This window comes from Parus major, chromosome 1 (assembly GCF_001522545.3).
Source record: "Parus major isolate Abel chromosome 1, Parus_major1.1, whole genome shotgun sequence".
In the NCBI taxonomy this organism is placed as follows: Eukaryota; Metazoa; Chordata; class Aves; order Passeriformes; family Paridae; genus Parus; species Parus major.
Window position 1 is genome coordinate 103,976,428 of NC_031768.1, and position 22,019 is coordinate 103,998,446.

Below are 22,019 nucleotides of genomic sequence, written 5' to 3' on the forward strand. Positions count from 1 at the left end.
GTGATAGGTTTATCCTATATTAATACCTCTACACTAGAACTAAACAATGCACAAAGGCTTCTTTCTGTTCAGTTCCTTCATTTCCAAGTTGTTTATTCTGACAATATTATAACATAGAAAGTAAGGCAGGATTTTTAAGCACCTTTAAGGATCATTGTGATTTTTTAAAATGGAAAATACTTTCAGAATTGTTTGCCTTAATGATGTTACTCTAATAATTTTCAATGGCAATGATGACATAGCGGTGTAAAACCCTGATTACTAATATGGTATATCACACCCAAAGTATTTTGATTAAAAAAACCAAATTATTTTAAAAACATAATCCTATCTCTTGAAGCAAGGATAGACACTTGGGATGCTAATTTCATTTCTACCAAAGGCATTTCAGAAAATTTCTAAAGACAAAATTTGAAGAGATTCAAAGATATTATCCAGTAGGCATTAACAGTTTTATCATTGAAATGTTTAGTGAATAAAAACACGAGCCCATTTTTAATTCAAAAAAATATTCATTTTCCCTATTTTGAATGTTTCTATACTTCCAGCTCCATACAGAGAATAGGTATTTTATAAAAAAATTAGTGGTTAGAAGACTGATGAAGAATCATCTCACAATCTCCAGATGAAGCAGAAGAGGAAATTGTATAAGAATTTCAACCCCTTGTGCAGACAAAAGCCTTTGAGAAATGTGTTACAATCTCTGAGTTTTAGATTTACTGCATATTCCAAACAATCTCCCAGAAATTCACCTGTCACTATTTAGAGTTACAGTATATGTTGACAATAGATCTTAAAATCACTCCCTCCTGCAGTTCAATTTGCTATGTTCCACTTTGCTGCCCTACATACATTCTATGAACAAGTGTTTTGGTTTTGGCTTTTTTTTTCAATATAGATATCTAAGTGCAGCATTTTTCCCCCAGGCTTTCTATGCAAATGCTTTGAGTATTTTTTGGTTATACTTATGTAACAACCTACTAAATTAAGACTCGTTATCCTCCTGTGTTAACAAAAGCAACATTTTTAAAGGTTAACAGTTGGTTTATAACAAAAAGGAACATTTTGCTCTGAATGGAACAAATCCTGAAAATGGAACAGTTTATTGCTGGTAATTTCTGTTGTTAAAAGTTCTTTTTAATCATTTAATTATACCTTGGGTCCATTAAGGATCTTTGGAAAATTTTGTCATACTGGCACGTTAAGTGTCATTCTGGCACATTTTAAGGCGTTTTTACAGCATTGTGAACTTTTAAATGTAAGGTCAATACTTTCCCAGAGCTCATCTGTGGTCCCACTTTAATTTTATCACAAGCAGTGTGATGCAGTTGTCCTTACCAGAGAACTCCCTGTGTATCTCTTAAAACCAGCAAGTGCCAGTGCCCAGCTGTTGTGAATCAGCATAGCTCTGATGAGGTCAGAATTTTGAATATGGGCCAGGAAGGGTTAGGAACTGGCATTTGGCACCTCCTTAGCACCATCTTTCTCAAATGAGGGCTTGCAGCTTCAGCTGATTTTAGGGTGGTTGAGTTTGCATGGGTGATGTGACTGTAGTCTCATAGAACACAGCTTCACAAAATTACTGTGTTTGAGCATCCAGAATTAACTTGTGAATGGGTTCTGTGAAATCCCTCAGTGCTGGACTGTGTTCATGTTAAAGAGGTGGAACCAGAGTATTAATGTCAGTGGGAGGAGACAGTGCTCTGCTCAGACCTACTCTCAACAAAAATTACTGTTCAAAAAGCTCACAAAGTGCAACATCTCCTTGTAAGAAGTCTGTGTTTTCGTGTACTTAATCTATGACCGTGATATGCACCAGCTACTCAGGAGTTTGAAGTTCAAACTGGAATAATAGCAACATTCTAAGGATGCAAGCCTCTGATAGCTTCTACAGTAAGTATTGAGGGGTGGAGGTTATTGAAATGATTACAGATTTTGTCAGTCAAAGGATATGTAGTTTTTCAAAGGTGAAGGAAGGAAAGGGAAGATCTGTAGGGTTTCTACTCCAAGGATGTGTGGACAGATAGAACTCTTCCGTTATGCTTTGTAATGGGATCCTGCCTTTCTTGCTCCTAGGCTTGATCCTTACTATACAGTTTTCCTCATTAAATGTTGTCCAGGCTTGTAAGGAAACAAATAATTAATTCCTCACACTCACTACTGTTAACATGAGAAGAGAAGGCAAGGTTAGGGCAGGAGTTCAGACTGGGGTTTTTTATTCATCATCTGTAAGAGCTTTTCAGACAGAATGGGAGCATCTACAAGAAAAGAGAAGTATTTTGCTTCTACAAAGAGAGGCAAAGGATGCTGATGCAGTGAAATGTCAGAAGTGGACACTTGAGCATATTCACTCCTCTTCCCCAGATTCCTGAATGGTCAAACTCTTAAACTCTTTCAGGACTTGTAGACTAAAGGCTTTTTTTTTTTTTTTTTTTTTTTTTTTTTACTTTTTTAAGGTCACGGTTCTGCTTGTTAATATTAACCTCCCAAATGAAGCTTTTAGTGGCCTATTTCATCCCATTTGTGAAAGAGATGAGAATTTATTAAGAGCTCTTTCTCTCTCTCTAAATTTCCCATTACTAAATTAAGCATGGAAATGTGGTTTTCTTTTTCCTCAGATACCATTTGTTTCCCAAAAGTAATTACAATATCAGCTTGATAAAGGCTGCTAGTAATTTTGTTAAGAAATTTTCTGAAAAAGAGCAGGAAAACTTAACAACCTAAGGGAATTGCCTGTGGAATGGGGTGGTCTCAGGAGACCCCCCCCTCCTACCCATTAGGAATTCTAACCACTGTAATTAGCAGCAAATTTCCCTATCTCTGTATGTTAAACAGGGAATTCATCTTTGGTTTGTTTCTGCCTAGGGCAGAGAGAGACTGAAGGAAGGGAAATGTAGGGATGTGCCTGCCTGGGTTAAGCAGCCTTAGCTGCCCTGGAAGGAAGCAAAACCACAAATTACACCAGCCTCTGATTTATAACCTGTGCAACCCTGTCACAGTCAGGGCCTTGCTTCAGTTATAATCCAAGGGAAAATGCAAGTGCACAGGTAGATAGGAAACACCCAGGTAGAGAAATTATGGGGTTATGGATGAGGTTGTTTAAAAACTAATGAATAAAAGATGAACATTTGCATTGTAGAGTTACTGTGCTGCGAATACCAGTAACTTTTTGTGAGCTCTTTTACTGCCTCTGCAGTAGCAAAGCTTATCTGAGTAAATATTTTCTGTGTCAGAAACGGTGAGGAACTGGGAAGGTGATTACTGCATAAGAAGACTGAAAATATCTTATATTGTCTGACAGCCATCCTCTGAGACTCTTGATGAGATTCTTCTTGGTGAACAGTAATCAGTAATCCTGCCAGGAAAAAGAGACTGAAAAAATAAAAGACATATTCATTGTTGTAATGAGTAACAAATCTAGATGCTAATAAAACCCAACAAATTGCCTTGCATTATGCTTCATTATTTGTTTATCGATCCGCTTTATGAGCGATCCTACAATTGCTGGTTTCGATGCTGGCTTTGTGCATCCCCCACAAATGGTACTTAAGTAAATGGTCACTAATCTGTGCTCACAGTACTCCTGAAGTGTACACAAAAGCCACTAGAAAGAATTTCTAGTGTTCTCCTCAGGACCTTGATGTATTTTATGTAATTATTTCCAGTGCATTTGAGAAGGCAGATGATAAAGTTAGTTGTTTTCTTGCATCAAAAAAAAGTTGTGTTATAAATATTTGCACAAACTGATGCCACAGTATGACCTATATTTGAAACTGGACCTGAATTTATAACTATGTTTCTATTAGTTTCCCTGGTTGTCATAAGCTAATTGTGACCCTGGAGCCTTAAGTAAAAAGAGTGGGTGATAAACTTTGCAGTTTAGATTCCTCTCTATTTTTTCTGGTTTAATCACTACTATAAAAAACAAACAAACAAAACAACTGAGCTAAATATCTAAAAATATTAATTAAATTTAAATTATTTTCTTTCCCCTTTGATTCTAGCTGGAATGACAGAATAGAGAATGAAGAATGAGCTGTGAATTACAGAGCAAACTGTCACATGTGCCACTTAAAGCACCTTATTTTTAAAATCTGGGGTAAATAAGACTAGGTTTAGCTTTGCACTTGCACATTAAAAAAAAAATAAATTACTTTGGTGTCAAAAGCTTTCCTAATACAAACTAATTTGCATATTTTCTGTTATTCACTAAGGTAATTTTGTACTATGTTGAAACACTAATCTAAAAAGAGCTTGACTGTCTTCAGAGAAAAGAACAGATTAGAAAAACATAATCAACCCTTTTTACTGAATTCACAAAAGTAAAACTGAGCTATCTGATCTTCAGAAGAGTGTACCCTAGATGCTGATTTCCCAGATGACCTTTCTTTTAAAATTGTTTATGCTGCTTATGTGTTTTAAATCTAGACTTCAGCACAGCTAGAAGGAAATAATTGCTATTATACACTGAGATTTTTATGTATTTTTTCCCTAACCATCTGGACATTACCATACCCCTTCTTCCAATGCAAGTATTACCACAAATGCTGCATTTCTGACTGAGGTCTATTTGTTTCATCTGTGGAAGTGGTGAGTACCTGGTAAAGATGGATGTATGGGATTTTTACCTTTTCATTGCTCTTAGGAACTACTGGCAATCTGACTGCTTTGGGGGAAGCCAGACCTCATCTGCAGTGCACTTTTTGTGCTGTTAATAGATTATATTAATTACATGCCTCAGAGGCTTCTTTTGGTCACCTCTAGAAGCCAGAGAGCAATTTCTTTTCCCTTACTGCACAATAGTGGTAGGGGGGAGAATGAAATGGGAAAGAAGTGAAGAGTTGAAACATCAGAGATGCAACTGGAGCTGGAGACAGCATGTGCTGCTGCTAAAAATTCTCATCTGCTTTGTTGACATGTTTTTGTTAGACAGAGTTAATCTTAATGATAACAAATTATATTTATCCTCTATTAATTGAGCATAATGGCACTTATCCTCCCCTGCTTGTGTTAACAGTTTTCAAATCTCTTCCCTGTACACAAATGCCATTAGAGTTTTGAAGCCACAGCAGTTCAGGGCAGTCCATCCTACCAGAGACTGAGCCTGCCCATCCCAGGAGGATCCCACTGGGACTGGGATGTCCCCAGTGAAGGTGACAGCAGTGATGGGCCAAGTTCTTGCCCTTGGAAATCCAAAGAGACTAAAAATATTGACAGCACGGTGTGGGTGTTCAGTTTCTTGTAAAATATCAGTGCTACACATTTGTCATGACACTGAGGGAAGGCCAAGAACAGGGGCTGTGTGACAGATGGTATAGAAAAATCTGGAATGTACTTTTCAACTTTAAGACTTTTTGGTACTGGCAGCAGAGAAATGTCTCAGGAGACTGTTAGCAGGAAAGAGAAATCATGTTCAAGAAAGAAATACCTTTTACTTCTCTGAAAGAAACTAAAGTAACTGCTAAGTCATTATTCGCTTCTAAATCACTTGGGATGGAATATTTTGTCCTACAAAATTTAAAACAAGTGCTTAAGAATATGACATTTGTATGTTTGCACACACACATCTGGCATTATTTGTTTCTTATAAATACACATGGCTGTCATAAAATCATTAAATAAAAAGTGTTTAGGCTACACTTGGAATCAGCCCATAATATTTGCATGCCTGTATGTGAATAATATTTATCACTATCTGGTCTTGACTATTTCATCATGATTTTGCATGTTTTGTATAATTGCATCATTATTTACTAAAAAAACTGGTGTTGACAGAAACAGGACAACTGAACTCTGTTGATGCAGTTAATTGCTACTAGACCTTGTACCTCATACTGCATCCCAATTAATTTATGGTTTCGATCTGTAAGTAGCTATCATCCAGCTGTAAATTTATTCAAGTGTCTTAGACTTGATTATTGGAATAGGAGCCAAACAAAGAATAACTTGAATTTTTATGCTAAGACACATGATTAAACCTTTTCCTATTTTTGTCCTCAGGAAAGTTTTCCAGGGTTTGTCTATTAGACTTCTTGTTCATAGTCTCATCTGATATTTTACATTATCCTCCAATATTGGAAAAAAGTGGAAGAACTGAAATGGATGTTTTCCTTTTTTTTTTTTTTCCCCTTCTCAATCTCCTTTTTCTCTGCTTGGTTACAGTTCTTCTGGATTCCTTTGTCACAGATTTTAATTTTTAAATGCTGGTGGAGCATGGTGCAGACTGCCAACATCCCTTAGCCTATCACTAGGGTATCTTGTCTGTAGATCAACCTGGGCATAAATATTATATATGTCAGCTCCCACACTACCTGTGTTTCCACATGAATGGCTTTATTTCCACCACAGAAAGAACAGTAATGAGGCCATTAAGTGACACAGAGCACGCTCCTGTTTAGTCAAAAGGAAGCACACAGCTCTGTGCTGCCTTTATGTATTTTATTCTGAATGTACACAAGTCTAAAGACTCAGGTAAAAATACTCAAGACCATAGTTTTTTCTCTTTCTCTGCTTTTCTTACAGTATTTTGTAAGTACTTCTCTTATGCTACCTTCCAAAGGTCGTTAATTTCTTTGTGGGATACTTGTGGAACCCTTGCTTCTCTCTGCAGGACAAATACTCACAGAAATCAATTGTTCATAGCCACATTAGAGTCAAGAATCTGCCACTGTTTATCCCAGACTGGTATCTGACTTCTTCTACCTGTTTTGTTAATTTCCCTGTTACTGGAAGCATTGCTTGCTGTGGGTATTTCTGAGTGGAGACTGAGCATGTGCCACATGGAGCTGCTTGACTAAGAGATTTTGCCTGAACACCTGGGAAGCTTTCAGACCTGAATTCCTTGCTTTTCTACTCTAAGCATGTAAATCCCCATTGAAACAGCACTTTTTATACAGATTTCTGTATACGTCTTTGTGTCAGGCTTTTACTGCTCTCAATGTACATAACACTCCAACAGGTAAAAACAGCAAAACCCTTACAAAAATTGTAACTAGACCTAGATAAAGCTATTCTGAAATGAAAAGCTCTGTTTCTGAGAGAATGACTGTATTTCCCAGCTGAAATTTATTTCTAAGCTCTGAACAGTTTAGAGTCAAAGCAATCAAACCAACCAGGCTGCACTGCTGCTTCATATTTTCAAGAAATAAATCCTCAGTGTGCCAAATGTGTATCTTCAGGGCAGCAATATGAGGGGGAAAGAAATTGATTCCAACACTTCTAAAAATGTTTGACTAAAGTACTTGGCATCTTCCACAGCAGGTAGAAAATCACAAAACATTTAAACCAAACTATCTCAATACCGATTTATTATAGTTGTATCATCAGATGTACCAAAGGGAAAATTAAACCAACTACCTTTATAAAATGTATTAAACTAATTTATTTTACTGCACCTCAGCAGGAGGAAAAAAAATAAAATGAGGACAAGCTTGCCACCAGTAATGAATAAAAAACACTCCACAGCAGGAAGGAAAAGAAGCAGAAGGAGAAAAAAAAAAAAAAAAAGATTGAAGGCAATTTGTCATAAAGAGTACCATGTGCAACATGACAGCTGAGGTCAAAATAGGTGCACCTTTTGTAACTACATGCTGATGTTCACTCAGACATGACAATTTCATCTTATTATTAGCATTGGCTTACAAAATTTCTCTTTGTGTGCATTAAAAGCTGAAAAGGCATCCCATTAAGATAGCTTAGTCATGTTCAGTGTAACACTGTTCATTTACATGGAGCTGTAAGAAAGGGAAAATACACCTGTATTGGAGACACTGTCCTCCAAGGGCTCTGAGGGTGTTCCTGTCTCTCTTTGGGCAATATTCCAGATGTTTTCAGGAATTTGCCTTGCTGTGTTGCTGATTTGAGCCTCTCAGTTCCAGTTAGAGCATTCCCAAAGGGTCTGGGCCTGTCAGTGGGCACAGGTCAGTGTCCATTCAGCACAGAATAGTGCTCTACACAAACTGCAGCCCATCATCTTCTTCATTCTGGAAAATCTTTCTCTTTGAGAGATAAGAAAGAAAAGGAACGCCAGATAATCACAACTATCAACAGAATGGTCTTTAAAGTGTTGTGTGTGTTGTGTCTGGGGACTGAGATCTTCTTTGACTGCACTAAATAGTATATAAAAATATTAAATATGTATTTCACTTTTTTTTTTTCTGTAAGCATACTAATCTCATCCATTTCCATTTAATTTAGGTGTCTCTGTTGTGCCTAGAAGCGTGTGTTTACTTCTGTGCTAACTTCATTAAAGCAATTCTCGTTAAATTGTCATCAGCTGTCTCAGTTTAATGTAACGTTAAAGGTGAAGCATGGACAGTATGTGTGCACACGTACCAGGGAGGCACATATTCCTGTTCCACAGGAACACAGCTGGCACAGAACCCTACCAATAGTACAGTAGAGGGGAAGAGAGAGCATCTGCACAGGAGTGGTGGCATTGATGTAGACCACTGGTAGCACATTTAGCCTTCTTTGGGGAAGAGGAAAACCAACCTGAGGAACAAGCCTGGATGGAAGCTTCCCTGAGAATGCCTTTTTTGTCCAGAGAAGAGGGTTTGGGGGTTTCCTTGTTGTGGTACCTATAACTGTGGAGTAACCAATCAGTCTCGTGTCATCCAGTTGCCTGTGGATAGTTACAAATACTTTAACTTTTCACAGCATCATAGAATGGTTTGGGCTGGAAGGGACCTTAAAGATCATCTTGTTCCAACCCCCTGTCATGGGCAGAGACACCTCCAACTAGACCAGGCAGCTCAGAGCCACATCCAGTCTGGCTTTGGACATTTCCAGGGATGGGGCTCCACAGCTTCTCTGGGAAACCTGTGTCTGTGCCTCACCATCCTTAAAGTGAAGAATTTCTTCCTAATATCCAGTCTAAACCTCTTCTCAGTTCGAATCAATTCCCCTTTTCCTGTCAATGCATATTCTTTCTGTCTCTGATAACTTTCCCTCTGTCCTAGAACCCAGCATTGGGAACTGGTCCAGTTTTCCAACCTCCTATTGTCTCCATGTGTGTTCAAATACTGCTTTCATTGTCATCAGTCCAACACATGAAAATGGCAAAGTTTGAGGGATTTTTGTGGCCGGCAAAGAAAGGTTCACCAAGTGTCAGAAAAAAAAATTAGGTGATAGCTCTGTGTCATCTTCTAAAATACTAAAGTTAGAAATGTTCATTTACTGTTAAGTGCAAAAAGAGGGAGCTGATAATAAAGCTTCAAGTCTGTATATGGTAGGTGCAATGGTAAAACTATATGAAATCCATGATATTCCAAATAAATTCTGCCTAAATTAAGATTTTTTTTTTAAAGAGGGCTGAATTTCTATTTAACCTTGATAAGTAATTTTACATTGGTTATCAGCTTTGCTATAATTGACTGTAATATTTTTGATGCAGTTAAAATTATTTGGGATGGAAAATCTGTAAAAGGTGAGACTGTCAGTATTCCCACACAACAAAGCTATTTTTAATTTCCATAGTGTTTGAGAGTTTTCAGGTGAATATATTTGTGTTTTCCCAATGAATTCTTAGTGGTACTTAAAAGGAAAATGCAGGGAAGCCATTTTATGATTAAAGTGAAAAAGAGGAAACAAAGAAAAGGTCCTTGGCAAAACTAATGAATCATCCTTAAATAAGAGAAAACACTAATGGTTGAACTGCAAGGGTTAGTTTTAGGGCTACAATCATTTCTTACAAGTGACTCATAAGATGGGATGGAAAGCAGAATATAAATTTGTTTGTGTCATAAAATGAATTTAAGATCAAGCAATCTGAATGACATTGGTAGAGTTCAATAGGATTTGTACAGATTAGAGAGTAAGGATATAACAGGGAGAGAGACAAAAAAATTGCTACATAATGGAAATGCAATACATGACATTGATGTATTTTATCACTTCAGGACTAAATAGCTTAGCTTATAAAGTGGTGTTATGGTCCTATGTATAATCTATTTTTCTAAAAATATTTATATATCTTTATAGCCCTATGAGCTTGTAAAGCTCAACTACATTACAAACAGGCTGTGTCTCTAATGGAGCCTCTCCATAATGCAACATTTAGTGGGTGGAATTTATGAAATGTGTTGTGCTGGGAGAATTGCAGCATCCTACCCCATGTCATCCTTAATGTGTGCAAACAGAATTCTGTTCCCCAAAACCTCCCACCCATTAATGTTCTGCTGCTGAGAGGGATAAAAAATTAAACAGGTCTCACAGGGCAAACTTCACGTGAGACCAGCCAGCCATGGTGAGTTATGTTAAAATAATGCTGTGCAGGACCAGTGATTTTTGGGTTTAAGGACCAGTGATTTTTGGCTTTAAGGACCTGGAAAGCAGGCCTAATCCTTCTTTCTCATTGTGCAGATGTTATTAAAGTGTTCAGGAAGCGTCTCCTGGCAGGAGATGAGGAGGAATCATGTTTCCCTTCTCAAGGCAGCCCTCTCTGTTAGGTATGACTTTGGCTGAAGGATTGATGTGTGTTCCCCTTTTCTCTGTTTTCATGGTAGAACATTAGCAGTGATGGTGGAAAAGCTATTCATGCTATTTTACAAAATACTTATTAATTTTGTGGTCTTCATTTTGTATTTTTTTTCAAACTAGATCAATTCTGGGTTGTAATAATTGCCTGTTACATGCCAGGAAATGTTTCCAAGTGATTAAAAAGTGGGACATGGAAAGGACCTGGTTCTACAAATACTTCCAAAATCAGTGTTCTCTGAGCAAACTTTAATTCATACATACATGTTACTAGGAGCAAAAGACTGAGGAAAAAGTAGAATTTTAATCTGATCTGAAAGCATCCAGATTATCTCTTTCTGCTATCTTTTAAATTTGTTTAGGGATTTTTTTTTTCAAATAGGGCTTCTACCTTGAACTTCCAAAGACAAGAGAGCACACATGCTTTCAAGAACTTCCTTTTATTAAAGATTGTGATCTCTTTTTTTAATCCCCAATCCAGCTGCATTTTGTTTCTTCTGTGATTTTCTCACATGATCTTTCCAAGGTCACTGGTGTGATTGCAAGCTAAAGATGCATAGGCAAAACTAAAAGAGAGCCTGTTGTATGTTTAAAAATGTTTCATTTACGTGGTTTCTTGAATCCATAAAAAGCCTGTAAATGGAGATCACTGGATGATAGCAGCCTAGCTGTGGTCCTAATATTAGGAAACAAGTGTATGTGCTATTTTTCCTGAGGTATGCAGATATATTTTGAAAAGATGGAGCAACCCTGAGTCAATCACCGTAGAAAATATGCTTCAGTGGATAAAAGCTCAGTTCTCCTTGGCTCTAAGTGTGGGAGTAGGACTTTGAAGAAGTTATTTGCCATAGTTCATATGAGCACTTAGACTGCTCTGAAATTCTTTTTTATCTCTAACAGAGCAAGAAGCAAACAGGCAATGTGGTGCCTGCAATTATCTTAGAGAGCTTCTCTCTGTAAAAGTTACTGTGAGTATGTCTTGAGACTATGTGCCAATTTGCAGCATTTATAGCACTCCCATTCCTTTGTGCTTTCTGGGTATTTCTAGGTTGCCAAGTTGCCTACATAAGCTGATACAGAATCATCTGAGCCCAGCTGACTCCTCTGACATTTTGACAGTGGGTTATTGTATTCCACTTTTGCTTCCCTGATGTTCATATACTTTCTGTTCTGTGGAGAGAGTAATTTGTTGCTTGAAGCCCCTCCTGCCCCCACTTCACTTTGGATGCTTTTCATGTCTCTTTTCTTGAGCAAGGGGGAGCTCATAATATTCCTTCAGGACTGCTGCAGGAGGAGGAATGAAGCTTTTGGGTCTGGTGAAAATCTGTTCAATGCCTGCAGGCAGTGTATGTGGCAACCAAAGGCCTCAGGAGCTCTGAGAGGGTGAGGAAGAAGCACAGGGTCATGCTGAATGTTTTGGGCTTTCACTGAGAGTGGTGGTAAATGTCTGCACTCACAGTTTATTTAGTTCTGAATGAATGATTTGCTATTTCTGGTCTTTGTTTTTAACTGGAGCAGAGATGCAGAGTATATTGTGTGGGGGAGCTGGACCCCTGAGGCCAAGACAAGGACCAGGGATATCCCAAGCAACAAAATTGATGCCTGCCATTTCACCCAAAAAAATGAACCCAAAAGGAGAACCAAATAAAATTTCTATTATCAGGAGACATACTTATCTCTTTGCTTGTGAAAGGTATGGATAAACATATCCATTAATTACTTTGTACCCATACTGTTACTATACAACTTGCTCTTCTCTTGCTCTCTTACAAAAGGTACAGGATCATGTTTCAGATTGATTGTACACAAAATGGTATTTGATTGAAAGATTCATTTATCCATGCTGTAAATCTGTTAATGCAAGATAAAAGCCAAAAGATTCAAGAATGTGATCACATATAATCTTGAAATGTAATTGAAATATCAGTTTTGATCTAATTTTAGCATTTCTGCCTTCTTTTCCTTCTGAAAATATGCACTATAAATAGGGATATGTACTGGAGGTTTGTTAGAGTGTATCTCCACGTGTGGCTGTGGAAGGAGAGGCCAGGATAGATCAGTTTTACCATAATGCCAAGTGATGCTCTACTATGAGCCTTATGAAACCCTAAAGCATTTTTTATACTGTTCAGGTTTCTACTGAGGATTAAAAGCAGAGGGGAGGATTTATCAGCGAAGTGATGAGATGCTTCTCATTCATGTTTGTTTCTTTTGTTGAGATTGATGTTGTACAGGCTTCTCCCCTTATGTAACTCAGCTGTTCTATCTGATCTACAAAATTAATTAAGTCCATTCCATCTAAGTGGAGAAAAAATACATGGATTAATTTAAATCTCATAACAATATGCAACCAGAAGCAAGAAAAGAAATTAATACTTTAAGTTAGAGATAAGACACAAAATTCATAACAGAGTTCCTAACCTATTGTAAATTTACTATGAGATTACACCTGTATGCATGAAACATGGTGCTCCAAACATTGCTTTGCCTGAGAAATATGCAACCTTTTTGCATTTAAGAGGAAAACTCTTTTTGTCTTGTTTGAGGAGGGCAAAGAGTCCTCTCCAGACTCAAATTGCTGCATGTATTACTATAACATGTGCTCTTTTTGGAAAGAAACATCTGCCTGTGCTGGCCCCAGCTGTGCCTCATCTGCAGCAAACTAAAGGCTATTTTCCGGGGGATAAAATCACACTTCCTTCATTAGCTAAAAATTCTTCAGCATTGTCCTAAACCATTTGAAAACTAGATTTTCAGCAACAACATGGTCACTCTAACTGTACTCAATGTCAGGTTTTGCTTGCAGGATTTCTACAAGGAAAGTTATTGAGATGCCAAGATTCACTTGTTTTTTGGTTGATTGGATATTTTTTCTGTGTAATAGCACAACTACTTAAGGGGTTAAATTTATTTTAAGGCTTAACTTACATGAGTAAGGAAAAATTCATTATTTGTGGAAAAAAATGCTTTTAGTGGAGTGGACTTTGGTAGCCAGCTCAATTTGAAGGCTTGATAGTAACCTTTGAAACTTGGAAGGAAATGTGAGATCAGGTCTTGATGAGAATGAAGACCTAATCCTAGAAAAGCTACATTTTGCTTGGTGTACACAACAGAAAGTCACTTCTTGTGATGCAAAGATTTTTAAAAGCACTCAAATTCCACAGTGCTTGTGGTTCTGAAATGTGTGAGTTTGTTCATCATGCTGGGGAAAACTGGAAAATTAGTAGTGTTTTTGGGAGGAGAATTATATATTATTGGAGAGTAATATTGTACCACTGTGGATTTTAGACACTCTAATCAGTAACCAGAAAATTACTTTTTAGGGATTTGTGCAAAAACAGAATAAAAGTGTGGCCTTAGTAGGGTTGAAAGAAGAGGAATTTCAATAAATAAAGGAAGTAATTAAAGAGGAAATGAAAGGGGGAAATAGCATAATATTTGTCATTATGATAGGCAGTTTTTTCAGTGACCATGCTGTTTTCAGAGAGAGTTATGAGGGAGAATTTTAATGAAGCAATCAAGAGGTTTATGGGAAGCTCCTCCCACGGACCATCAAAGAGACCCTGAAAATGAACAGCAAAAAATGATTTTCTTAATCCTTCTTTTGTTCATTTTTCCTTCCTTCTCATTTTACAGCTTCAGTTAAATCTCAGATTATCCAACTCGACCGCTGACTACAGCAGGCTGTGTGTTAACCCAGACATCCTGTACCTGCTTTTGGGTGGTCTGGGGAGGTGTTCATGTCATGTTAAAAGCTCAAAAAGCAAAACCATCTTCCTTGGTTTTCTTTAGCACTGTTGTGTAGTGCCACAGTGGTTCAACCCTTATCTGTGTCTGTTCTGGATAGCACTTGATAAAGATGACTGAGGGAACAATTTTTCCTGGCAGTGCAGTTCTCCCTGGAATGATAAGCTCTGGCTAGTGAGACTAAGTGGGTAACTTCAGTGAAATCACTGTTACATTACCATAGAGAATATCCTGCACTGGAAAATGAGTGAGCTAAATGATCTAATAAGTATTTTCCATCTGTAATTTCTTGCATATTAAGTACATTTGCCAAGCTTTACCTTCCTTTTCCAGCTAAGACAAAAGCGTTGGTTTTTCTAAAAGAAAGAGCAGCAAATCTTGTTTTCCTGAAGGTGAAGGGGTCTTTCTTGCACAGAGTAGATCCTGCAGTTTTTATTGAGAGTGTTTTTGGGTGGGAGAGAAAGCTGCTACATGTTGTTTGCTATGGCAGCTGAACATATGGGAGGAAGGGAATTAGCAACACTGATTCAAGCCCTGCAGGAAAAAGTTCTCCCTTTTCCTAGATGTAAACATCCACTGCAGGTTTTGTGTCATCTGGGATTGAATTTCTTTTCTAAGTCAAGTGAACTGTGCTACAACAGTTCAGAGGCAGTTTAAAAGTATTCTCTCAGGTCAGTTTTGGCCCTGACTGCAAAACTGGAACAAGTGTTTATATTAGACTTTCCTGTTTCTGAGGATATTTTCTCACTCCATCCTTTTGTGAGCTTTTTATTTTCCCTCTGCTGATCTTGAAGTGAAAACACTATTTAAGTAGTGGCTTATATCTAAAATCAGGGAGAAAATGGATCTACTCTGATACCAGTTTTTAGAAAAGAGTACATTTTCTTACCTCCTTTTCACAAGCACCATGCAAAGGATAGGAGAGGGCACAGTGAAAAACAGCTCCAACATGTAAATCTACAGAGGGCACCTGAGGAATCTGTAGTAGGACCTTTACATGGCCCTGCCACTTTCTTAAATGTACTTTGCAGCTGCAAAGGGAGTTTCTTTTATTGCTTTTCCCAAGACTGAGGTCATTGGTGGTGTAATATGGCTCCTAATGTATTTTGTTTAGCTGCTTTCTGGTGAATGTGTACTAGAAAATATATTGTACCACAATAAAGTAAATTGAGTATGCAAATATCCCAGTTAGAGGTGTTTAAAAATGCTTTGGGGAACAATTTTCAATAAAATGAATAAATTTTTAAAAATTTAAATCTAATCCAGTCCATTTATTGACAAGTGTAGCTAGTCTTTCACATCCTAGTCTTTCACATTTCTGTGCAGAGGGTAACTGTCAACATAACAGCCTTTTGAGATATGCTGGCTGCCAAATATTATCCTGGTTGTAAAAATGAAAGAAACCAATGCAGAAACACCAGTCAGGCACAGATCCATTAAGAGGGTAAAACTGTCTGTCTGCTTTACACGCCAGCATGCATCTGTGTATGTTTATATGGGCGTGTACACACACACAAGCACAAGATGTGCATGCTTATTTTTCCCAGAGGAAAAAGGTGCATTCCCCCTGCTTTCCTCAATAAATCTGGATGTGAGAGAAGATGCTGACAATTAGACACTCAAAGCAGCTGTGGAGCCTCTGGCTATCTGAGGCAGCTTTAACCCCTGACTTACCTGCAGTTGCACAGGGTTCATCCACTTCGTTTAAGGCTGCTTGAATTGGCCTCTTGTTCTCCCCACGAGAACTCCTTCCTGGATGCATGAAGAATGAGTCCATCTAAACTCCCACTCAGCTTCAAAGATGTGGGTCAGGTTTTATTCCATTTATTGCACATGGAGTTGGTTTTGGTGTGTAGTTAGAGAGTTTTGTCTTCTCATGCACCACCAGGGTTCCAGCCCTGTTGAGCTTCCTCTCACACTTCAGTCACTGCTTGTATTTAAAATAAGATTTTACTTGCTTTATTTTCAATTTTGTTACCATCTCTTGGAAAAAAAAAGTCTAAATAAGGTCCTAATTTTTAATGTAGAGACAAGCAGGAGACTGCCACCTGTAGAGGTTGTGAGCAGGGGACAAAGGGAAGACAACCATTGACATATAGTCAGAATTCATGTCAATCTGCTTCTAATCTGTTGTGTCAACACAGTAAGTAAAGAGTGGAACAGGAAGAAGAGCACCTGTTGGAACCCTGGACACAGAGAATTTCATGTTTTCTATGCTGACAGGCACAGACCCACAGGAAAACTCTGTGTTTGACCTGAGGCCATGGAAAAGGCTTCCAAAATGAATAAATAGAACTGAAACTGTGTGTAGTTTAAACAGAAGTGTGCTATATCACTTGGTAGAAAATTTAGGCTTTAAGGTTTTAGAACACAGTAATATACATGCAACAAGATGGAGGTTTTAGGGTGTTAAACAGCCTTGTTCTTTCACCTTTCTCTTCATGGATGTTAATAATATTGTGTGATTGGGTGAAAAAGTAGGCAGTGCAGAACACAGGTGTTTGGTTATTGGGTTCAAAGTAAAAATAAATGAGTTGGCATTTGATAATTGGATGATTTATGCTTACAAGGCCGTGTGGACAGAGCCCGAGGTCGTCATTTGTAGCTTGTTAGGTTACTGTCTAGAGGTGCTTACTATCTGTAAAAATGTAATATAGATAAGGTAAAAGAAACTAAGTCTGAATGCAAAAACCATCTCTCTGCTCATCAATCCCAATCCTGGGGAAAAGAACTGAACACTTTGACATTTGGTGTCCCAGAGACTTTTACAAGCACCTTAACATCACGATGGCTGCTGTGATGATTCACTTCCCTATTTATGACATGTACATGCAGTGCTAGGTACTTCCAGATGTTCAGGAAGATATAGATGCCACCTGTTCCTCCAAGAACAAAGGAAGACTAAGTTTAAAGCCACAAGAAATGGAGCATTTTTAGAAATGTAGTCTTGAGGAATGGGAAATTAACTCAGGCAGATATATTTGAAAGATGGATCATAAAAGGAGGCATAGAAAGCTTGTGCAGGGTGCTAACAGGTTGATAGACCCTGGGAAGGCCAGCACTGGTAACAGCAAAGAAAACATAATGGAATAGAGCAAACAAAAGATAGGAGGATAACTTTATGTTTAATGAGATAATGAGATAGGCATAATTCAGGTCTTTTCTCTTAGATTTTTAATTGTGTTGCTGCCTTCTTGGTAATTTATGATGCCCTAGAAGTACTGCTTTTTTTAGCTATTTCTGGAATTAGTTTGTGAGACGCTTTCCTATGCGTTACTGCTGAGGTTCTGATCACTCCTTTGATTTTAAATAAAGCATAATACAAATGGATCCTAGATAAATCTCTTGGATTGGACAGTTTTGTATGCTAAAAGAACTCCAATTCACCTGCAGCCCTAAAGTCAACATAACTCTTACTCAGACCTGAAGACAGTGCTTAGCTTAAAGAACTTTCCAATTTATTGATGGTCAGGTCCAAGTCCAAATGGATGTCTCAGGACTACCTTGGGTACAGACCTAGATCCAGAGTCAAATTCAGAATATTTATTTATCATCCAGATATTTATTTATCATCTGGATTTTTTGAATTTGTTCATGTTTTGTTAGAAAAATATCTCGGCTTTTCAGTGAAAAAACTCCTTTTAGTCCCTTCTGGGATAATGATAATTTCAATTAGACAGATTACTTAGGCAGTGTCTCTTGGTGTCCATTTGCCCTAGCTTCTCTTGATCCTCTCAGTGTCTGGTGGATCTACATAAAGATAATTGTTGATCAATTGCCACTGAAACAAGAAAAAAATTAGATTTAGTTCAGAGTGGCTCTAGTGCCGGTGAGGTTCAGCTGACTTTGTTCAGTCTAGGCTCAGACTAAAAATTCATAAAGTATCATGAAAAATTGCCACAGGAAGGAAAATATCAGTTTTACTCTAATGGATTTTAATAAATGAAGAAGTGATTTTCATCAATAATGTAAATTCCAATTTCCCTTCACAAATGAAGTGGAACTCAAATACTAAGTTTTCTTAGGACTTTGTGTTCAGAGAGCTACCAGGCAAGGAAACTCCTTCAAGCCAAGTGAAGTATCCATGAAATGAAATATCCTAATTTCTCTGCATTGTTTACCCAGAGTAGCTTCTGACTGAATCTTTGGGATTAGAATCTGGTTGTGTCTCTTCACTTCTTATGGAAATTGGGTGTGTTCAGTACATGTCTGAAGTGATCTCCTGCAATATTCTGGAATGTTTGCTAACATCACAATACCAAACAATATTTTATAGCTTTAAATTTGACTTTTTATTCTCTTAAAATTTGAAAATATTTATTTCCCTATTATTTTCCCCTTTCTATTTACTAAGTCTGACTTTTTACAGTGTCCTCTATCTTTCTAAATGGGATATTTGCTTCCTGTTCTTTTTTGTCCTTTACCTTTGCAAGTAAAAACTGGGAATAATAGTGATGTTTGTACTCTTTCCATCCCAGATTCTACCTGTTGCATGCATAAAGTAATAGAAGTTAAAAGTAATTAATGTAAACATTAATTTTGTTTGATGGGTAGGGTTTGAATTTACCTGCTCCTTCTACACTGATTTCTAGTTATCTAAAGAAATATCATTTACTTAGTCAAAGCTCCCTGGAAAACTAGGTACTCAGAGATAGAGTTACTCCCTGACCTCCCAAAATGCCATTTTGGGCTTGTGCCTTTTGCATGTTTCATCTCCAAGGACTGAAATAATGCAATAGATTTCAGCAGTCAGTGGGGCTTCATTCTGAAGTCCCATCACACAAGAGCAAGCCTGAGCAACAGTGAGAGTCACTGAAGTCAGATCATTTCAGAAAAATAGTCCAGGGATTTTTCATCTTGAGCACTTCCACATGGTCACAAACATTTGGGTGGGCTATTTTTGTAAATTATTCATAGAACAAGGTGAAAAATTGGCATGCTGAGTATTGTGTACGTGAATGCTTACATTTTTTTCTTCTAAATTTTCAAAAAGGTGTTTTATAAAGCATTATATTTTTACCAAAACATGTAAAATGATATTCAAAAATTGAAAACTGGTGAAAAACTAGCAAATAATGCAGTAAAGACTTTACAAGTCCCGGAACAATCTCCCCCATTTTGTTGCCTGCAGCCTTGGTGGGCTCTGGTTAAAGTAAAAATGTTAATGCTGTCAAGCAGGAGAGTTTCCAGGCAGGCACTTGCACTTGGAATTATTGGACTATCTTTTCACATAAAATAGCACTTAGAAATCTTCCTGCTGTGAAGGGACAGCATAGGCAGCGACTCACAGCCTTGCCAGTAATCATCTACTAGGGGGTGGCGAGCAGTCTGTCAGCTCTGTGGATTCAGCTTTTGCTTCTGCCTCTTCCTGGTGCTGATGTTCCTGCAAAGTAAATTGGGCATAGAGGGAAGAAGTACAATTATTTTCCCTATCCAGAAGAAAAGTCTTAAGGGAAGACATAAGAACAGGCTGAAAATATGTTCCTATCATACAATCAGCGAGAGGTAAGACTGCTGCTGTGATCTGGACTATTGGAGTACTCGAGTAAGTATTTTATACAGCCAGAAAAGTGTAGGGAATAAAACAATCAATCTTCCATGAGCTTCAATGGACAAGCTACACTCTGACTGGAAGCTTGAACCTGTCCCACCATTTACACAAAGCCTGGGCATGATTCTGCACTTCCTTGGATGCTACAGTGGTTTGTGTCTCTGTGGTTGATGAGCACAACCAGCTCATCACAAATCAAGAGCCCTTTCAAGTGGTGCTTCCAGCAGGACTGTTTTCAGTTTGGCAGCTCAAAAGAATAATCTCCATACAATAAAACTAGAGACAGAGGTGTATCTTGGTTTTATCATTACCTTTTAAAGCTTGATATTGGTTAGTGCAGTGTTTGAAGGTATCCATGGGCAGGATAGGGAGGGCACAACTTTGGGAGAATGGCTCTGAGGGATTGGTCCTTCAGCACATTGCAAAGAGATCCTTAAATTCCAAGAACTTTAAATTACTTCTGTCCTGCTAAGGGAGACCTTGCAGATGGTTCTGCAAGTGTGCTTGCCTCCTGTCAGAAGATGCAACATGACACACAGGCCAAACTCTGAAAAGCAGGGCCAAATTTAGAGCTGCTGTAATTCAGTGTAGTTCTGGTGGCTGCAGGGCTTGGCTGATCTAGTTCAGCTGTGTGGTGTATGCTGGTGTGAGTGCTGAAGGCATTTGGTGATAGTAATTATGAGTGATTGCTATCAGATGACAACACGTGGCAACATTTGGGTTGTTTTAATTCATTAACAGATCCTCTCTGACAGCGTAACCTAGCCTGGGAGTTATGCTAAAGTCACAGAAAAATTAAAAAAGGGGGGGTGGGGACTAGAAAAGTGTGGGTGAGATATTTTACTGTCTGCTTAAGCAGCAGAAAGGGATTAGAATGGGCTGTTGGAGAAGCTTGCTTCTTTCCAGAGCTTCTAAATGCCTGGGATAAACAATTCAGGCAATTCTGCACAGACCCTTCAGAGGGCTGCTGCCAAGAAGGGAAAGGAAGTGAACCTGTTTCATCAGCAAGCATCCTTACCCCTCAGGGTCACACAATGTAAAGAATCCTCTCTGCTTTTCTAAAAGGGTGTTTTATTAACTGAGGGGACCAAAAAGAAAGTTTCCTGTGTTTTCCTGGTACTACTGGAGAAAGAGCTGCTATAGTCTGTAAATTCTAAAGAGTTTCTTCTCCCTTGGTTGCTGTTTTGTAACACATCATACATGGCCATTATGCTTACCTTCCCTTTACATGCTGTTTTATGTTGCTTTCCATGCTCTACATTTTCCTTCCTTTCCTGTGTTTAATAGTCTACACCGCTTAATTTAAATTATTTTTTTTACCTACAAATTGTCTTAAAATGACTCAAGATGAAACTGAGGCATTGGTAGCAATGGCAAAAAAAAAATAAAGGTCAAAAGCATGTTGTTTCTGTAGTGAATAATGTAAAGAAAATTTTTAATGGAATTCTAAAGGTTATTGTAAGGCCAAATCATAATTCTGTGTGGGTACAAGCATTTTATGTAAATATGCAATCAGGATGCGTACAACACTGCTCAAACATGGCAGCAGAGGATACACATTTTTTAACTCTCAGATTAATAATTATAATGTTGCTCACATTAAATCTCTTTTGCACCATTTTTTCCTGTGGTCAGGCTGATACACTGAACAAAAAAAGCACTTAATCTCTGTATCTGGGCTAAGGTTTAAAATTAAAACAATAAGCGGGCACATGTGCTCTGTTTCCACCACTTCAGCTGAGACTTCTGATTTTGAAAGTAGATGTCAGGCTGTTTACAGCAGTCTCTTTAAGACTTTCACTGGGAAATTCCTGACAAATTTAGAATTCCATGTGCATAGGCTGTTGCTGCCCTGCCTCTGCAGTGCATCTAAAGCATACCAGGTGCTAAAATAATTGACAAAAGTGGAAATGTGACACAAATTTGTCCGATCCTTTGTCTTCCTTGTCTGTTTTAATACTTTTCTGTGGGTTGCTCATTATGTGTTTTCACAACATCTACCATACTGGGGCCTATGGACAGAACCAGAGGGAAGCTGGTAAACAATAATAGAGTGGAAGTTTTCCTTTCTGGGTGGAAAGCAACAATTTGCAGGCACATCCCTTGAGAGGAGCTTTGGGATTTAACAGGTACCTGAAAATTTCAGCAGTACAGAGGAAAAGGTTCTCCAGGTCTTTGGTGACAGTAATTTAAACTCCCCTGGTGAGGTATTTATTAAAAGCAATTATTTTTCAGTCATTATCTT

At 38.0% G+C, this 22,019-nt stretch overlaps 1 protein-coding gene across 8 annotated transcripts in view; it reads left to right on the plus strand.

Moving 5' to 3' along the window:
- The window catches only part of ROBO2 (roundabout guidance receptor 2), an 867,116-nt gene that overhangs the window by 118,105 nt on the left and 726,992 nt on the right, over positions 1–22,019 (plus strand). The window lies entirely within an intron of this gene.